General features: G+C 44.6%; 1 non-coding gene across 1 annotated transcript; it reads left to right on the plus strand.

Moving 5' to 3' along the window:
- The first annotated feature begins 14,379 nt into the window (after positions 1–14,379).
- Trnae-cuc lies at positions 14,380–14,451 on the plus strand. The gene has a single exon. It is a non-coding gene; the product is annotated as a tRNA-Glu (tRNA).
- Positions 14,452–14,789: the final 338 nt, after the last annotated feature.

The following is a 14,789-nucleotide window of genomic DNA, read 5'->3' on the forward strand; positions in this document are numbered from 1 at the left end:
ACAGATAGAAACATGCGCATTGTTTTAAAATGAGGCCGCATTCATTGTCAATACGTCCCAGAGATGGCAGCACCGTACGGCAGATGGAATTTTACAGCCAGCGGCGAGAATGAGAACTGTTTTAAATACTTAAAATGGCGACGTTTTCCTTACTTGAACAGCGTGCAATCATTCGTTTTCTGAATTTGCGTGGTGTGAAACCAATTGAAATTCATCGACAGTTGAAACAGACATGTGGTGATGGAGTTATGGATGTGTCGAAAGTGCGTTCGTGGGTGCGACAGTTTAATGAAGGCAGAACATCGTGTGACAACAAACTGAAACAACCTCGGGCTCGCACAACCCGGTCTGACGACACGATCGAGAAAGCGGAGAAAATTGTTTTGGGGGATCGCCGAATGACTGTTGAACAGATCGCCTCCAGAGTTGGCATTTCTGTGGGTTCTGTGCACACAATCCTGCATGACGACCTGAAAATGCGGAAAGTGTCATCCAGGTGGGTGCCACGAATGCTGACAGACGACCATACGGCTGCCCGTGTGGCATGCCGCCAAGCAATGTTGACGCGCAACGACAGCACGAATGGGACTTTCATTTCGTCAGTTGTGACAATGGATGAGACATGGATGCCATTTTTCAATCCAGAAACAAAGCGCCAGTCAGCTCAATGGAAGCACACAGATTCACCGCCACCAAAAAAATTTCGGGTAACCGCCAGTGCTGAAAAAATGATGGTGTCCATGTTCTGCGACAGCGAGGGCGTAATCCTTACCCATTGCGTTCCAAAGGGCACTACGGTAACAGGTGCATCGTACGAAAATGTTTTGAAGAACAAATTCCTTCCTGCACTGCAACAAAAACGTCCGGGAAGGGCTGAGCGTGTGCTGTTTCACCAAGACAACGCACCCGCACATCGAGCTAACGTTACGCAACAGTTTCTTCGTGATAACAACTTTGAAGTGATTCCTCGTGCTCCCTACTCACCTGATCTGGCTCCTAGTAACTTTTCGCTTTTTTCAACAATGAAAGACACTCTCCGCGGCTGCACATTCACCAGCCGTGCTGCTATTGCCTCAGCGATTTTCCAGTGGTCACAACAGACTCCTAAGAAGCCTTCGCCGCTCCCATGGAATCATGGCGACAGCGTTGTGAAAAATGTGTACGTCTGCAGGGCGATTACGTAGAGAAGTAACGCCAGTTTCATCGATTTCGGGTGAGTAGTTAATTAGAAAAACATTCGGAGGCCTTAGAACTTGAATGTACCTCGTAGAACATCCACCCCAGTATCAATTTGCTATTCTTACCGCCACAGCATTTATTTCCAGGAACTAAGTAACATCTGTACAAAGTAAGGTTGAAGTCGGTCCAGGGCTTTAGAGGAATCTTTTACCTCCAGCAGCATGCACATTTCACATATATTTAACATATTTCGTACATATTTGGACACATATTTCACCTGTATCTCTAGCCAATCACGCCCTGCTGTTACGTTTTCAAGCATCTCAGTCTTTATGACGTCTTAACTCCTCAAATATGTGTCGTAAGATGATATAATTTTGCAAGTACATTCAGCGGTATACATTGAGGTGATATAAGTCGTGGAATAGCGACAAGCACAGATACAGATGGCGACAGTATCGCGTACAGGAAGTACTCGTATAATCTCGGCAGTGCATTTGTACTCAGATGATTCGTGTGAAAAGGTTTCCGACGTGATTATTGTCGCATGATGCAAATTACCAGATTTTCAACATGAAATTCTGAAGGTGGCAGGGATAAAATACAGGGAGCGAAAGGCTATTTACAATTTGTACAGAAACCAGATGGCAGTTATAAGAGTCAAGGGGCATGAAAGGGAAGCAGTGGTTGGGAAGGGAGTGAGACGGGGTTGTAGCCTCTCCCCAATGTTATTCAATCTGTATATTGAGCAGGCAGTAAACGAAACAAAAGAAAAATTCGGAGTAGGTATTAAAATTCATGGAGAAGAAGTAAAAACTTTGAGGTTCACCGATGACATTGTAATTCTGTCAGAGACAGCAAAAGACTTGGAAGAGCAGTTGAAAGGAATGGATAGTGTCTTGAAAGGAGGATATAAGATGAAAATCAACAAAAGCAAAACGAGGATAATGGAATGTAGTCAAATTAAATCGGGTGATGCTGAGGGGATTAGATTAGGAAATGAGACACTTAAAGTAGTAAAGGAGTTTTGCTATTTGGGGAGCAAAATAACTGATGATGGTCGAAGTAGAGAGAATATAAAATGTAGGCTGGCAATGGCAAGGAAATCGTTTATGAAGAAGAGAAATTTGTTAACATCGAGTATAGATTTAAGTGTCAGGAAGTCGTTTCTGAAAGTATTTGTATGTAGTGTAGCCATGTATGGATGTGAAACATGGACGATAACCAGTTTGGACAAGAAGAGAATAGAAGCTTTTGAAATGTGGTGCTATAGAAGAATGCTGAAGATAAGGTGGGTAGATCACGTAACTAATGAGGAGGTATTGAATAGGATTGGGGAGAAGAGAAGTTTGTGGCACAATTTGACTAGAAGAAGGGATCAGTTGGTAGGACATGTTTTGAGGCATCAAGGGTTCACAAATTTAGCATTGGAGGGCAGCGTGGAGGGTAAAAATCGTAGAGGGAGACCAAGAGATGAATACACTAAGCAGATTCAGAAGGATGTAGGTAGCAGTAGGTACTGGGAGATGAAGAAGCTTGCACAGGATAGAGTAGCATGGAGAGCTGCATCAAAGCAGTCTCAGGACTGAAGACCACAACAACAACAACATGATATGGTAGTTAGAGTCGTGCGGCCCTCCCTTTCTGTAATCGTTGGGGAATTGAGTATTTCACCACCAACAGTGTCTAGAGTGTGCCGAGACTACAAAATTTCACGCGTTACCTCTCACCACGGACTACGCAGTGGCCGACGGCATTCACTTAACAACCGAGAGCAGCGACGTTTGCATAGTTGTCAGTGCTAGCAGACATGGAGTTCTGTGTGAAATAAGCACAGAAATCAATGTCGGACATATGATGACGGTATCCGTCAGGACAGAGCGCCGAAATCTGGCGTTAACGGGCTATGGCAGCAGACGACCGACTCGAGTGCCTTTGCTAACAGCACGACATCGCCTGCAGAGCCTCTCCTGGGCTTGTCACCATAGCGGTGGGACCCTAGGCGACTGGAAAACCGTGGCCTGGTCAGACGAGTCCCGATTTCAGTTGGTAACAGCTGATGTTAGGGTTCCAGTGTGACGCAGACCTCAGGAAGCCATTGACCCAAATTTTGAAGAAGGCACTGTGCAAGTTTGTGGTGGCGGCATAATGGTGTGGGTCCTCTGGTCCAACTCAGCCGTTCATTCGCTAAAAATTGTTATGTTCGGCAACTTGCATTCATTCATCGACTTCATTTTTATGACTGACAATGCGCCATTTCACCGGCCCACAACTGTTCGCGATCTGTTTGAGGATACATTCTGGACAGTTCGAGCGAATGATCTGGTCGCCTAGACCGCCCGACATCAATCTCATCGAAACTTTATGGGACATAATCGAGATGTCAGTTCGTGCACAAAATCCTTCACCGGCAACACTTTCGCAGTTATGGACGGCTGTTCAGGTACCACGGCTTAGTATTTCTGCAGAGGACTTCCAACGACTCGAGTCTATGCCACGTAGAACGTCGGGCAAACGCAAGGTCCGATACGATATCCCGTGACTTTTGTCACCTCACTGTGTGTGAATACTGTCTGCAAAATGTGTTGCGAATGGAGTTAGCGGTAAAGAAGTAATAAATTAAAACATCATCCACGATGCGGCAGTTTTTCAAGGATCTTAGTGCGTATGATGTTCTTGTGGTCTTCAGTCCTGACACTGGTTTGATGCAGCTCTCCATGCTACTCTATCCTGTGCAAGCTTCTTCATCTCCCAGTACCTACTGCAGCCTACATCCTTCTGAATCTGCTTAGTGCATTCATCTCTTGGTCTCCCTCTACGATTTTTACCCTCCACCCTGCCCTCCAATGCTAAATTTGTGATCCCTGGATGCCTCAGAATATGCCCTACCAACCGATCCCTTCTTCTAGTGAAGCTCTGCCACAAATTTCTCTTCTCCCCAGTTATATTCAATACCTTCTCATTAGTTGTGTGATCTACCCATCTAATCTTCAGCCTTCTTCTGTAGCACCATATTTCGAAAGCTTCTATTCTCTTCTTGTCTAAACTATTTATCGTCCACGTTTCACTTCCATACATGGCTACACTCCATACAAATACTTTCAGAAACGACTTCCTGACACTTAAATCAATACTCGATGTTAACAAATTTCTCTTCCTCAGAAACGCTTTCCTTGCCATTGCCAGTCTACATTTTATATCCTCTCTACTTAGACCATCAACAGTTATTTTGCTCCCCAAATAGCAAAACTCCTTTACTACTTTAAGTGTCTCATTTACTAATCTAATTCCCTCAGCATCACCCGACTTAATTCGACTACATTCCATTATCCTTGTTTTGCTTTTCTTGATGTTCATCTTATGTCCTCCTTTCAAGACACTGTCCATTCCGTTCAAGCGCTCTTCCAAGTCCTTTGCTGTCTCTGACACAAATACAATGTCATCGGCGCACCTCGATGCATTTTAATACCTACTCCGAACTTTTCTTTTGTTTCCTTTACTGCTTGCTCAATAAACAGATTGAATAACATCGGGGAGAGGCTACAACCCTGTCTCACTCCCTTCCCAACCACTGCATCCCTTTCGTGCCCCTTGACTCTTATAACTGTCACTTGGTTTCTGTACAAATTGTAAATAGCGTTTCGCTCCCTGTATTTTACCCCTGCCACCTTCAGAATTTGAAAGAGAGTATTCCAGGCAACATTGTCAAAAGCTTTCTCTAAGTCTACAAATTCTAGAAATGTAGGTTTGCCTTTCCTTAATCTTTCTTCTAAGAAAAGTCGTAGGGTCAGTATTGCCTGACGTGTTCCAACATTTCTACGGAATCCAAACTGATCTTCCCCGAAGTCGGCTTCTACCAGTTTTTCCATTCATCTGTAAAGAATTCGTATTAGTATTTTGCAGCTGTGACTTTAATCTATCCCGATCCATTGTGAAGATTGAACCTTGGCCTCAACATCATAACAGTAGAACCACGTCTCATCACCAGTTATGATGCTCTTAAGGAACATCTCGTCTTTCTGGTCTTGAGTCACGACCTGTGGCACAAACTTGGCGGTAACACGATGCGTTCGAAGATGCTGTGTCAGGATTTCATGACGTGATCCAACTGAAATGCTGTATTCTTCTGCAGTCTCTCAAACAGTCTGTCTTCGGTTTTCACGCACAATTTCGCTGTCGCTCCTAAAATGACGTGTCGGTAGACGCTGAAGGGCGTCCTGAACGAGCGTCATCTTTAACTTCCGTCCAGCCATTTTTAAATCGTGTGAACCAATCGTAAACGCCAATATGGCTTAATCATTCATCACCGTAGGCTTCCAGCATCATTTCGTGTGTTTCTTCAAAAGTTTTCTTGAGTTTCACGCAAAATTTAATGCAGACGCATTGCTCCTCTTGACTCCGACATAATTTGCAAACTATGCGACACAACGTTCTTTTCATACAGCACTGAACAATAAGTAACAGACACACAACAGCGAAACGCCCGGTAGTTATACAATAAACAGGGGAGTGTGCAGGGATGTCACCCGCATTTCGCTCCAACACACTATTGGCGCGAAATGATAAAAGCTCCTTGTACATACCCCTCGCCTACAGAAAAATATTGGTACACCAAACTCGCATCCTGCCGCCCCAAATAGACCAACATATTAGTTCAGCGTCAGTCTGGGGGGAAAAAAAGGCGGAACGTGTAACGGACGCTGTCTAGTATGAAGTGCACCCAGAAACATTTGCATGAAATCTTAGAACTAAGAGTATTTCGTCATTCATCGCGAAACGTGAGGTTCGTCCGCCTCGCTAGCTGAAGTCCTGGGTGAGTTTCCCGAATGTTGTTCGACGAAAATGAGGCGAGTTTCTTTGTCTGGCCTGTTGAAACGCAGACGAGAAACACACAGCATATTTCTGGAAAAGCATCGTCGGTCCAAAAACTGTTAGCTTGGACTAACGACTGTAAATAGCAGATGTTCATTCGATCAATCAACTGAGAGCAGGAAGTATTAAGCAGTGGCCGTCCGGCAGTAATGTGTCAGCGTTGCTGTGTTACAAATCACGACGGAGCAGCATCTCTAACTCAAGTGTTGAAGATGTTCTCCAGAATGTTTTGAAGAAGAGAAAAGTGTCCCGTACACCTTTACTCCTCGACTAAAAGAACGACGCTCAGATGCCTGTCGCGGATTTACTGAAATAAAAAACGTGGACAAGTGTTTTCTGGAAAAACACATCACGAGTGACGAAACTACGAAATATACCACGAAACGACACACTGCACAATGTATCTCCCGATGGTTCGCCAGGACTGAAGAATGTGCGAATGTGAAGCGTGAGCTGAACATCATCCCAAAGATGGCCTTTTCTGACAGTTTCGCATGGTTGTATGACAGTTCTGTGGGTTGTACTCAAGTGAGGCAAAGTTATGTAAAACTCTCGAAGCATTAAAACCACCATCTTAACTTTTCTCTGTGTTTTGTTGTTTCAGTCTCGAAACTTTTTGGACTGACTGAGGGGACACTAGGTTATAGGGGCACTGCTGGTAAATGAGAAAACAATCTAAGTATTCACGAGTCTGGTAAAGTCGTTTATTATGCAGCACACCATGAGAGCCTGTAAATACCGAAATGTTTGCAGTCTGATTCACTTCAGTCTGGTAATGCTGCGAGATGTTACTCAGTCTTGGTCATTTTCGATGTTGAGTCCACAGTCGACAGCCCAGTTTCATCTGATGTGGGGATCTGAGTTTGAAATAATGCACGACTTAACAGAAGCAGTCGCTTAAAATTTCAAATGAAATGCTTTGTTCCACACTGATTTAGGAAAAGGCAAGACTTACCGGAACTTTTGTCATTTGACGACATTTTATAATCACCATCACTACCGAAGCCCGAAAAATCATCATTATCCGTGGTTTCAGCAAATACCTCTTCAAACGTTTTTTTGGAGTTTTACATCCTTACAACAAGCTACTTTGATTAAAAAGAAGATAAATGAGCTAACACCAATAATATTAGCGCTAAATACAACGGTAAAGGAACGACAGAACACAATAGTACACGTAACAAAACGACAAGCAAACGCGAACTGTTTCGAAAATAAACACTATTCAAAACGATCAGGCAAATACATGTACGAGCGTTCGGTATGTTAAATCTGTTTTGATAGCAGCGGCACCTGTGGTCTTATTGTACGGCTTGAGGTATTCGCTTTCAATGTGGGGAACAATGAAAACCGTTACCATATATCGGCTGTGGTATCCATTATAGTGTCAGGTGACCCGTCGGAGGGAAATGGGTACCGGTGTCCCAGCGATTTCTGAAGAGGTACACAGACGGCAGTTGTCATTTGTGGACTTTGTATTCAACCAATGCGACTTCTTAATACCATACTAGTTGCAAGGGCGGTTTGTTTGACTCAAAAAGGATGGCATTTCGGTCGCACTGCTGCAGATGCCAGCGCCTCTCTATGTGTCACCCACAGGTTGTGGACGCGCTACGGGGGCGAGTTGGACAAGTTGCTGCGTTGTACGGATAGCGCCACAGGACTGTAAGGCAGCCTCAGAATGGCCGCTGGACCCGCTGTGTCCGATCAGGCTGTCAGGAACAGGTCACCAGAAAGCACCTGACAACCCACACACGCTATCCGAGTACGCCGCTTGACATGACAACATCTTCCAGTTCGCCTTCAGTTCTGCCGTTCCCGTGCCAACGGGCAATTTCGTCAATGGCGAAACGCGTTATTCACAGACCAGTCCAGATATCGTCTGGATGGCCGTGTTTGCGTTCGGAGACCAGTGATGAGCTGTACCTGCCAAATGCTCTCCACGAAATATACAGGTTTCGAAGGTTCTGTGATATTGTGTGGAGGCTTCAGTGTTGACAGCCACATAGATCACGTCGTTGTCCACGATCGCCTAACCGCCAGGCAGTACGGTCCTGCTGGATCACGTGGTGGCTGCTGCACAGGGTGGCGGCCCTGAATCCCTTCTAATGTCACGGCCCACGTGGCGGACGTCAGAAGGGATATCTCTGCAAAGCTTTCTCGTCGAAGTAATGGGATGGCCGACGGTGAGTCCCGACCTAAACCCCTCCGTGCATATATGGGACATACTCGACAGACGTGTTCGTAGTCCTGTACCACCACGGTCTTTCTAACAACTCTGGGGGGTTGTCATTGAAGAATGGGAAAGGATACCACAAGGAGGCCCTCTATAGACTCACATGGAATGTGCCACGTAGGTGTCAGGCAGTGATAAACGCTCGTAGAGGGTATGCGAGGTGCTATCCAAAATTTTTGGGACTGGTGCTGCCATGTGTTGAAAACCTTACCTTTGGACTAATGGTTACCACCACCCTCAAAGTAGTCCCCATGCGCAAGTACACACTGGTGCCAGCGCTTCTGCCACTGGTCAAACGTTTCCTGGAAGTCCTGTTCTTTGAGGGTGTTTATAACTGCCGATGCTTCTCGAATTCTCTCTAGAGTGTCGAACCGACGGCTTTTCGACACGAGTTTCATTTTTTGGAATAGCGCGAAGTCTCAAGGTGCCAAATCTGGCGAGTACAGTGGGTGGGGTACATCCGTCATGTTGTTTTTTGCCAAAAAGGTCCCGGTGAGCGAGGGCGTGTGACAGGGCGTGTTGTCGTGATGCAGCAGCCACTTCTGTTGACGCGAAAGTTTGGGCCGTCGTCGCCGCACGTTTTCGTGGAGCCGTCGCAAAACGTCACAGTATTAAGTGGAATTCACTGTTTGGTTAGGTGGGACGAATTCTTTGTGCACAATTCCCTTGGTATCAAAGAAAACGACGATCGTGCTCTTCACTTTACTCTCCACCTGTCTCGGTTTTTTTGGGTCTCAGAGAGCCCGGGAGCCGGGTCCTTCCACTTGGACAATTGTTGCTTTGCCTCTGGGTAATACCCGTAAATCCAGCTCTCGTCGCCTGTGGTAACCCGTGACGAGAATGTTGGATCATCAGATGCGGTCTGACGAAGGTCCGTGCACACTTCAACACGCTGTGCCTTCTGATCGGCAGTGAAGATCCTCGGCACAAATTATGCGGCGACGCGATGCGTGCCCAATTCGTCAGCCAACATTCGTTGACATGTCCCAGAACCAATACCCACTTCATCTGCAAGGTCTCGAATGGTTCGACGTCGACCTGCACGAACCAACTGTTGAAGTCTGGCAACAATGTCTGGCGTTGTGCGACTAACGGGCCTTCCTGTGTGAGCATCATCTTCGACGTCTGTACGGCCGGCCCTGAACCGAGCATGCCACTCAAACACACGCGTACGGCTCGTGATCTGTCCCCCCAACACTTGTTGAATCATTGCAAGGGTCTCCGTAGCACTTTTCCCGAGATTCGCTCAGAATTTGATACACACGCGCTGTTCTGTTCGCGGATCCATCGTAAAATCGCCACACACCAAACACAGAGTATTACGGAAATCACAGTGGACACGCAGCACGTTCTGCCTCGTGATGACTGGGTGTTGTGTGATGTCCTTAGGTTGGTTAGGTTTAAGTAGTTCTGAGTTCTAGGGGACTGACGACCTCAGATGTTAAGTCCCATAGTGCTCAGAGCCATTTGAACCATTTTTGAACGCAGCACGTCCTTCCAGCTGAATGCCACTCCGCACACTGACTCATCAGATATGCAGCTCTCGCCACCTATCGGTGCAAAGATCTACTACTCCTACTTTTCCAGATGGCAGCGCCAGTCCCGAAAATTTTGGATTCCACCTCGTACACATCATTGAAGCTCTCAGACTCCAGTATAAAGCACCCAGGGTGAAAGGACGAATGATTGTTTCCGCTTTGTTCCCGAAACCTGTCGGACATTTCAGTTCTTTTCTGTAAATGATTAAGGATGTAATGATGCTTTGTTGTGTACTTTATTTGTGAAAGAGAAATGTATAATTTGGTAATAAGCCCAGTCTTCGATTATTACTCAACGGAATATGGCAAACGTCCAAAGTCATGTTCCCCTAATTCTTCTGAGCACTGTATCGCATTACCTCGTTAGGTCCTGCCACCTAGCGCTAAAGTGATGAAATAAGAGCATTAAAGAACCTATGTGGTTTAGCGGGAACAGTAACATTACTTTTGAAATGCAAGAACAACGTGGAAGGCTGCATGACATAATATTATGGTGGCTGTATTTTCCTCTTTTTCCCTACTCGACATAATAATTTTCATTCGTCACTTCAGCCTGGATATATACATCATGGATGTGTGAGACTTGAAAAGGTCTCTGAAACAATATAGTTTAATTGGAGTGAAGCGCCTAAGGCTGGACTTCAGGTAAGGTCCGCCACTTTGTTTGATGCTGAGGTGCTATTCCAATACAGGTGGAGAGCATCTACAATGGTGTTTGATGTTAGAGGGGAATAGCAAGTGGGTTGAGGCATGGATGAGAATTTGGATCGAGGAAGGAGGTGAGCTAGGGTAGCCACTAGAGACGGGCAAACTCGTTCATACTTGGGAACTAGTTCACTGCTGATCGTTCTTTTTTGGGAACCGTTCATTTTTACTCGTTCACCGTCCATTTGTGCTTGGTATATGGTTCTTATGAAAAACTGAAAACTAGTAGTGTAGGTGACTGAAGTATGGAGGGTACCAAGAGGGGGCACTTGCCTCCCCCTTGGAGTATAGAGTTTTTATTCATCACAGAATTCTTGCACACTTTTAAAAGTAATTTCTGTGAGTCTGCAGAACCTCTCGTTTAGCTAGCTGTAGCGTCGTGTGCCTGATCGCAGGGAAATAATATAGGGTGGCGTACGGAAAACCGGACCCGAGTACAGACTGCTCGCCAATTACGGACGATGTGTTGCCCGTTACGAGCAGATATAACAAACAGACAAACATGTAATAATTAGGCAGTGAAGAAATAACAAGCTAATGCAAGCAACAATGGCGAAACAATCGATGACGATGTGTGGAGAGCTGGAGAACATGAAAATCTCACGCGACGCGCATGGGCTACAGCACCTGCAGTGTTGTAAACCTGTTGGTGGCTGTTTCCCAACTTAATAGACCACAAGTGTCTTGTATAAAATTCTTCGTTTCGACTTCCACTACATAGCTATGCTACGTTGTCTCTGAGTTCCTAGGCGAAGTAGACTTTATGGAAGTATAAAATAAAATGTGGTTTTCTCATCATACTTGCGTCACGCGCTTAGTAAAAATTAGGTTTTTATGTTGGATTATTAAAGTTAATGGAGCAATAATAATAATAATTAAGTACGCAGTAATAAATTTTTTGGTTTGAAAGCTCCTTCTGAACAAATGTTTTCGAGATAATAAATAAATACGATTATATGGCAATATGTCTTTTCAAATGGAGAGGCACCGCTTTTGCTACTGAGCCAAAATAACCCACAACCCACTTTTTCTTTTTTTTCAAAGAAACCAAACTAGCAGGTAATGCAATTTGGAAACAACCAAACTTAAAAATAATTAGAGCCTTCCTAAATGTAATGTTTTGTATATGAAAGATACACGAAAATTATTTTATATGAATTTTCTTACACTAAAAATTGAGCAAATTATTGGAAGTTAGTTGCTAGATCAAGTCGATGAAACCAAAAAATGTATGAATAACAAAAAAACCTTGCCTTGTTATAAGTATGTCTTCTGCTGTTCATCGATATAATGAAGTGAGTTGATATGCCCTTTTGTTACCTGAAAAGACGTACCTATTACATACAACGTAATTTTTATGTAATTTACGTGACTAAAATACTTTTTGATTACTGGCCGTGGACGCTGAATAGCCAGAGCCAAGTGCAAGAACAGTTTGGAACACATGTAAAATTGGCGAGCGCAGTGAACGAAACGAACAACTGCATACTGAACTAACTAGGAGCAGTCGGAAGTGGAACTGAGACAGGTGGTCATGCGAAGAGCCACGAGTGCGACCGAGGGAGACCGAGACTGAGACGAGCGCGCGACTGAGACTGGAACGAGAATTGCCGAAGTGAACTAGTGAACTATGAACCGATCGTTCTTCGTTCCCGGGAACTATAAGTAGACTGCCGCGACCGAAGTGAACTATGAACCGATCGTTCCTTGGAATTCGCTCCTCGGTCCTTTCGTTCATCTAGGTGAACCGTTCCTTTGCACCTGTTCGTTCGCGAACCACCCATCTCTAGCCACTGTGCCAGGGTGTCGTACTGGTCAGTGCAGCTGCCTAGTGACCGGGAGACCGGGCTTCCAGTACCAGGCTCGGTAGAAATTTCGTTCCTCGCTTCAGTCTGCTTACATACGTAATATTATGGCAGCCACACGGTAAGTGTTGAAACCACCATTTTAACTTTCCTCTACTTTTTTTAATCCAGTCTTGAAACTTTTTGTGCCGTACTCGTATGCACGGAGATAGCTCATACAAAAACGAAAGAGTTTAACGTCCCACCGACGACGAGGGCTTTAGCGGAAGAGCACTAGTTCCAACTGGGGAAAGAAATCGGTCACGCATTTTAAATGGAACAACCCCGGCATTGACTTTAAGCGGTTTGGGGGAATCACACAAAAACTAAACGTGGATAGGCTGACGGAGACGTGAACCGTTGGCGTCCCAAATGAGAGTCCGGTGACTTACTACTGCGCCACCCTGCTCGGTGGAGACAGCTGCTCACTACACGAATGGTTTCTCTACAGCGAACACCAACAACTGTTGTGATTCGACCCCAAACAGTGTACCTTCTCTTGTATGTGTCACACTACTTGACAGAGCAGCCAACAGCAACAATAGTTTTGTGACGAAGAGGCAGATAACACTAGTCTAGCTCTGAGAACCAAAGCGATAATTCCAGAAACACACATTGTGTTTAGTAGTCTATATTGTATGTAATGAGAATGTGAGAACTGTGCAGTACGTAGGTAAGGTACTTCCAAGTGTATTTATTTAATCGTACGGCCAGGACTCCCCGTCGGGCAGACCGTTCGCCGCGTGCCGTTCTTTCAATCTGACGCCACTTCGTTGACCTGCAGGCGATGATGATGATGATAGGATGATGATGAGGACAGCACAACACCCAGTCCCTTGGCGGAGAAAATTCCCCGACCCAGCCAGGAATCGAACCCGGGCCCAGATGATTGACAATCCGTCGTGCTGACCATTTTTTAAAATTATTTTTCATTTTGTTCAGTATAGTTCTTTGCATTTGGTCTGTGCGGGAGTCACATGGCGTCCGTCCAAGTTGATCGTTGATTCCTTTACTCAGTTTTATTATTACAGAGGACAACCGGCCCCCAGACCGAACACGTTGAGCTACTGCGCCGGCGCCATTCAGCTATCGGGGGCAGGTACTTCAAGTAAATGGACTAAAAAAAAATCTACTCTTCGTGGAACAGTATGCAAAGGATAAAAATGATAATAATTTTTTAAAAGCATATATCTAAAACCATAATCATTTAGAGATTGCCACACACTGGATGAACAAAAATACTTCTAACCAAGACACTGCTTAGTGCTGAAGTTTAAATTAATCTACAGTAGAAAGGTTAAGAAAATTGTAAAAGCACAGAAGAGCACAGTAGTCAAAAAGTTACGAATTGTAGTTGCAATATGGAAATTACCGGCAAATTAACGCAAAAAATAAAGTGAGGAGGCTTATCTGTCTTTGAGGATTTACACGATCAAGACAGCAATCGCTTAACAAGAGTCTATGTCAAAACAATGAACCGCAGGAAAGGCTTGCAGGAACGTCCATTTAGAATTAAATAAGGAAACATAAAGAACCAAAAGAGCGAAAGAGCGCCATTTTCTAAAAAATATTATTCTAATCAAGACGGGTGACAGAATAGGTTTAAAGTGGTCTGAAGGCAGAATAAAGAGGATTACACAACCTGTGAGAATATGTGCAACAACAGTTAACGAGGATTCAAAAGAACGTGAAAGTGGTACACATGCAACATATCATTTGTCGCACTCAACCGGAAGGACGTAAAAGCATTACTGAAGCTCTCCCTAAGACAGTAAGGGAGCATGTGTGCCAGACATTTACGTAAGACTCACAGTTGGCGACCCTCCAACACGAATTCGTCTCAGCAACAAATCTTCCATGGGCTCTAGAATGATGGAGCACTTCCAGACCAAGTTCGTATTTATTCATCACACCCTCACTTCTCGCCGAAAGTTACCAAAACTTTGATGTATCTCATCGGCAAGAGATGAGTCTAACTCTACTAAGGGATTGTAAAATACAGAAATCCGGTATGGTCTAGTGGCTAGGATACCTGGCTCTCACCCAGGAGGCTCGGGTTCGATTCCCGGTACCGGAAAAATTTTATTCTCCTACATTAATGTTGCATCACACACTCATAAGAAATGTAAGATGCCTTAACGTCAGTTTTTTCGCGTCTTATAATTCATGTAATTTTAGTTTCTGTCTGTGTAATCGGTAGCCAATTATCTCCGTATGCGTTTCCTTGCTGCATCTGAAAAACGTGCATCAAATCCTAACTATAAGCCAAATTTCAACATTATTATGTCTTTCTGTTTACAATACCATACTGCATACCACTTATTTCCTCTATTCTGTTGTTTTGATTTGCTTATTGTGTGCATTTCACATATTGTGTGTCTACCCTTCTTCCTTAAATCTTCAGTATAGGATGAT

The sequence above is a fragment of the Schistocerca americana genome, chromosome 9 (assembly GCF_021461395.2).
Source record: "Schistocerca americana isolate TAMUIC-IGC-003095 chromosome 9, iqSchAmer2.1, whole genome shotgun sequence".
NCBI classification, from domain to species: domain Eukaryota; kingdom Metazoa; phylum Arthropoda; class Insecta; order Orthoptera; family Acrididae; genus Schistocerca; species Schistocerca americana.